Source organism: Anneissia japonica, unplaced genomic scaffold (genome assembly GCF_011630105.1).
Source record: "Anneissia japonica isolate Jap-2015-1 unplaced genomic scaffold, ASM1163010v1 scaffold287720_len810639_cov167, whole genome shotgun sequence".
NCBI lineage: Eukaryota > Metazoa > Echinodermata > Crinoidea > Comatulida > Comatulidae > Anneissia > Anneissia japonica.
Genome location: NW_022736945.1, coordinates 400290 through 406666, shown reverse-complemented (window position 1 = coordinate 406666; position 6377 = coordinate 400290). Strand labels below are relative to the sequence as shown.

The 6377-nt window shown below is 32.7% G+C and overlaps 1 protein-coding gene across 1 annotated transcript in view; it reads left to right on the top strand.

Moving 5' to 3' along the window:
* Positions 1–507: 507 nt before the first annotated feature.
* Positions 508–6377, top strand: part of LOC117117004 — an 89188-nt gene continuing 83318 nt past the window's right edge. The window contains exons 1-2 of the mRNA XM_033261174.1: positions 508–610; positions 694–953. The gene's annotated coding sequence lies outside the window, so the exon portion shown is untranslated. The remainder of the gene's footprint in view (positions 611–693; positions 954–6377) is intronic.

Sequence of the window (6377 nt, the reverse complement as noted above, 5' to 3'; positions counted from 1 at the left end):
TATTATTATTATTATTATTATTATTATTATTATTATTATTATTATTATTATTATTATTATTATTATTATTATTATTATTATTATTATTATTATTATTATTATTATTATTATTATTATTATTATTAAATCATATCATAAAAAAATACTTTCCTGTATCTCTTAAACGCCCCTTGGCAGGCACCGCAATCCATTTAATAGATATTTTATAAGATTTTTAATTCAGAAATAGTTATCGGAGTTTTATTTTTGAGGGGATTTTTATAGTAAGGCAGACGCTATTCTTAATAATAAAAGTACAACTGTAAGTATTGATTTAAAGCAGTAATGATTATTTTTACGTCTGAAATATAACATAAGAACTTAGGCTTCCTGAGTGGTCATTATGAAACGTTTTCGAAAAATAATTTTTTCCCCTCTAGAGTAGACCTCCACATGAGTAGACCATATTTAGACGTGTTGTGTACTGCCATGTAGACAGAGGGCGCTGTTGTAACCTCTAACCCCAAACAGAAGTACAGTACTGTACTGAGTACTAGCTCTGTACACTAAAAGATCAAGTTGAGTCTTGGTTGAGTGAAGTATTTCTGGGTGGAAAGGAGAATACACGGAAGTGAGTAGAATTTTATTGTATTGTGAATAATTTGTAGTCTTTTTCGAAGGGTTAAACAATCTATAACTTTTAATTACTTACAGGAGAATTGAATGGAGAGAAAGTGTGAATCTACACCATTTTGACGAACTGTAATTGCGAAGAAGTTAGAGAAGGGAGAGGAAGCAGATCAAGCCCCACAACCAAGCAGCTTTTGCTTGCGAGTGCGGCCGAGGCTAGTTCGGATTGTCCGTTGACAACCACTGCTAGGACAATCATCCGAGTCTACCATTTTTATCTTTAAATAACTTGTTTGTCACCATTGATAACATAGACAGAGAAACCGAGTATAGGCATATTCTGGGTGAGTTTGATGTTTATTCTTTATCAGTATCGTCAGTGATGGTTGAAACAAACAATTGCTTGTTTGAATGTTGTTATATTGTTTTGTTAATGCAGGGAGTTGTTATAGTGGTTAATGTAAGCCAGGCCGCGTCAACAGATTGGACAAGGAAGAGTTTATTGTATCTTTATACATTTCTTGATTATAATTACTATTGGTTGTTGCACCACGTAGGTCTATCTTTAGGTGAAAGTTTGTCTCATAAGGAAATAGAATTTATTCTTTTTGCTTCTTTAGAAGTCCCAGGACCTTTGTGTAAAATAAGTAAATAAAATGAAATGTATTAATAAAATTACATTAACATGTCATTAGGTCAAGTTAACAATACAATCATTGATTTTATCATCAACACTGAATGTTGGTAGTGATTTTATGGAACACTCCAACTACTTGGATCTGAAAATAGAAAACTTTAGCACAAGGTTGCTCCCCCTAGGCCTACTCCTGTCAGTTCAACAACACTATAAACCATACGCACAAGTTTCTTTTTATATGAAATTTCAGATGGTCTATTCATAACAAACAATGACAACTTTTTGTCGAAAATCTACATCATCATGCAAGAAAATAAAGAGATTATATTGATGCTTGGTTAATTTAGCATGATTGGTCAGTTGTTATGAATCGTTGCCAAACCCAAGGTTTAATAATTGTGGCTAGAGATACAGTACTGTATTTCTACTTTCATTTGCTAAAGGTACGGTAAATGGCATTGTACATCACCATCGCCCAATGTGCCGAAATGTGGGTGACGTCATCTTTCAAGACCGGCATTGCAGATTGGCGATCGCCCACAGTGTGAGCGGTGTGACAAGCGAGTACCAGATTAGCACATGATTAGAGTAGGCAAAGAGTACAGTATTTTTCATAAAATACTATCATCGATAAATAGGTGTAATGGTTCCACTCAGAAATATAAGAGTCACGTCATTCTATAGCCATATCAAACAAGACCTCAATCCTCGGGAACAAACTTTTGACGTAGTCCCAGGCCTTGCTTAGGCTCTTCGCTTACTAGTCTCTTGTACCCTTTTTTTATTGATCTGGGCTCTGGCCGAACAATGTTTACGATTGTGGTTAAGTACAGTATAGTGTAACAGCGACGGAGAATTCAGTATTATAACCTAACTTCCTGAAAGCTTGCCTTGCCTCTCATGATTCATATGATACAGTATGTATTGAATAATAAAGTTATTGATTTTAACTTGTATGTTTGATAGAATCACTTGTCTTGTGTGGCTATGTCTATATGGATCAATATACGTTACTATTCCTAATAGTATTCTAATCGTAATTATTATTAACCTTCATTTAAAAAGGATTTCAGACAGACTGCACCATTAGGCTAAGCTAAATATTAAAAGATAATGTAAATATTGAGGTTTTTCCTAGTATTTTATTGCATAAAAAGACAAATTAATATATTAGAAGTATGTCTATGCAGTTTTCTTTGTAAACCTGGAGAGCATGTGAAAAAATGCAAGTTGCCAGACAAAATGGGAGTGTTGGCATGTACAGTATGTGCCCATGACTGATATATGCCACCACAGATTAATTTCACTGCGGCAGGGCCGCCGCCAAGTAAAGAACCTAAGCAAGGCCTAGGCCTTCCATGATTTTGATACGGATTCAGTCCTTGTTTGATATGGCTTTAGGCCTATCTAGATAAATGAATGACTCTTACAGGGTGGAACCATATGCCTATTTATCGATGACTATACAGTACTAAGTACTGTATTGTACTTTTTGCCATGTTAATCACGTTCTAATACCTAGTAGGCCTACAGTACATCATTTGCTTTTTACCGCTCATCGTGGGTGATTTGCAATGTTAGTCTTGAAAGATGACGTCACGCACATTCTGGCACTTCATTGGGTGGTTTTGGCCATTTACAGTACCTTTAACAAATGAAAGTAGAAATACGGTGCTGTATCCCTAGCCATGGTGTAATAAATAAATATTAAGATTAATCATGAAATGATGTTTGCATCAGGAAACTCAATAACCCATTTATACCAAGTTACAAAAACACATTAGCACTTGCAGTAGGCCTACTGTATACCGGTATCTGTAAATATTTTTCAGCTTATACACAGCTTGGTTTTGCGGCATGCTACATTTTCTACATTAATTGGCAAAAAAAAGTATGAAATGATCTCAGTATACATACCAAATTACATGTAAAAAAATCAGCATATATTTTAAAAATGGACAAAATTAATTCTATATTATTTATTTATTTCACCAATATTTTGTGAGGGCGGTCCACATACAAGGAAACACAATGTTTTTGCCTCCGACCTGAAAGTTGTCTCAATAAAATGCCTCTAGCACCACATTTTATCTGTACACTATAGATCAACAGCTTATTTCTTGAATATTTTTTCTCCAAAATGCCTCCGGGACATTCATGTTGCCTCCAACCACCGGTCACGCAACCATGCACAATTTTCAGCCCTTGTGGTCCCACTAGCCAAAGCTGATCAATTACAACCCACAGTATAAAATATTAAGATAAAAATTAAGCAAGATCTATAACATTAATAGATAAATAATTGAATTAAATAAATTATTATAGAACTTTGTTTCTTTCTAATTCACAATGGCCACACGATCTTCTCTCCTAATTGAGGGCAGCATGTATTTGAAGGTAGAATTTATTGCGGATGTTGTTAAAAATTAAGTAATGAGATTTGGTTGTCAAGTCATTGCTAATTCTACAATGAATGCAGCACAACGAGGTACTAAACAATGATTCAATTTAATTTGATTTCTTCTTGCTTGATGTACTGATTATGCATAGGACTTGATATGCATCAGCGGTTTTCAGCAAGAGTTACAGCCATGGTTACAGCATGCACGCAAAGATTGTACGCAGCGAATACCTTATGCGGCGCTATATATATGATCTTTGGTTACATCACCTTACAGTGACGTCACGCTGCTAAGGGGCTAAAATCATATATAATGGCCTATACTGTAACTTCATAAAAAATTGCCATAAAACGATTTTAAAGTTGATTCTATTATTAATGGCATACCAAAAATACCCTATAAAAAAAGTTATCTTTGATGTCCCTTTTAAATTGTGTGAAAACAAAGTAATTCGAAAATTTGACAGAAAGAAAAAATTACTCAACCATTAGCCTTCTTCTGAAAACATGCCCGTCAGTTCCTAATGCTTATTGTCAGTAGGCCTACTACTACTAATAATAATAATAATAATATATTTCCTTGTTATTTCTGCTTATACGAATGATGATAATTTTAAAACTTTTCATGCAACATCATACTGTATGCTTAAAAAGCATTACTTTATCACCTTGATTTGTCAGCTATATTAGGGTATGTTCACACACACACAGCGTAAGGCTGGCGTAGCATACGCCTTTGTGTGTGAACTAGGCAGTGGCGTTACTTAAGCCACTCACAACGCCACCTCTGTGGCATTATTAACAATAGCTGCAGACCCCAGATTAGTTAACGCCACGGAGCTAACGTCAGTGATGCTTGAATGATTTGACCTCATTTCAAGGGATTGACCAATCACGATTGCAGTAGATTAGTTACTTTGATCCCTTTCCTATGCTTCTACACATGAAATGGTAAAGGGGTTCTTTTTCTATTGCATTTTACTTAGTTTACAATGTATATTTTTTTATTATGTTTTGTAAGATATTTTAACCTATAGACTGTCTATCAAAACCTGCAACACCAAGAAGTGTTCCACAATGCTAGCAGAAAAATCAGAAGTAAAATTGTTCATTTAAAATACAGTAATCATATAAGTTCATTTCAAACAATTCACAGATTTAAAAGTTTGAATGATGCACTGTGAATATTTTACTGCAGTTAATAACCCGTACATTATATAAAACTGAAAATTATTCCCCCATAGGCCTATATTAATACTGATTTTATGCCAGCGTTTAATATAGCGAACGCCGTTTGTGTGAACACTTTGGAATTTTAATCCATGGATTAGCTACGCCAGTCTTACGCCGTGTGTGTGAACATACCCTTAAAGATTAGTTGATAGAACAACAACATTGAATGACTTGTTTAGACATCTGAGATGTACAGTAGATGTAGAGGCCTTGTAGTGGTTTGTTGACTTTTACATATTAACATTTGATAGTTCCTTTTAAATCAAAATTCTTCCTTGAACTTTTATTCTTGAACAAACTGTAGCTGTGATTAAAATTTACCACCAGGAAGAGGAAGCACACTGAGAACTTGAGTATTCTTTCTTCAGTGGTCATTGAAAAACAGCAGAAGTACTTTTAATGGCACTAATTGTTTAAAAACAATTAGTTATTTTTAATTAGAAACCACATTCCCTAAACTGAAACTGACGATTAAAATTTTACTGCTTTTCCAAGGTATTTTTTTGTAGTCCAATATGTTATTTATAATACTAGATTTTTCATTTGCATCGAGGGAAATTATGATATTTTAGGAGCTGTTGCTGAGTTGTTATTTAGTCTGTCAAAATGTTTAATTGCTTTTTAGATAGGCTTATTTTCTATACTGGATTTATAAAGAAAAAAAACATAATAATCTAGAAAATTGCTAAAAGATAACATTCAAATTAAGTGGTTTGTCATCACTTCCATGTTCCTGTTGTACTGTAAGTTGCACCAAGTTCCCTCTTGTTCATTGTACCTAATTAAAATAAGTATTACTGAAATTAAATATTATTAATAATAAATAAATAAATATTTAAAAGGAAAGTTCTAAGCTCTTTGCAGCACATATGATAATACCTGTAATTTGCATTCATATAAAATCCATGTTCATATTGTAAGTTGCACCAAGTTCCCTCTTGTTCAGTGTACCTAATTAAAATAAGTATTATTGAAATTAAATATTATTAATAATAAATAAATAAATATTTAAAAGCAAAGTTCTAAGCTCTTTACAGCACATATGATTATACCTGTAATTTGCATTCATATAAAATCCATGTTCCTATTGTAAGTTGCACCAAGTTCCCTCTTGTTCAGTGTACCTAATTAAAATAAGTATTATTGAAATTAAATATTATTAATAATAAATAAATAAATATTTAAAAGGAAAGTTCTAAGCTCTTTACAGCACATATGATAATACCTGTAATTTGCATTTATATAAAATTGGAAATGTAATGCTTATGAATAGGTACTTCCTGCTACAGTACTGTACATGGCATGATAAAAATAGTGACACAAAGAGATAATATGTAGCCAGAAAGTAACAAATATTTTAGTCAATACCTGTCTCTTATACACATCTAGATGTGTATAAGAGACAGCTACTACTAATAATAATAATAATAATAATAATAATAATAATAATAATAATAATAAAAATAATAATCATAATAATAATAATCATAATAATAA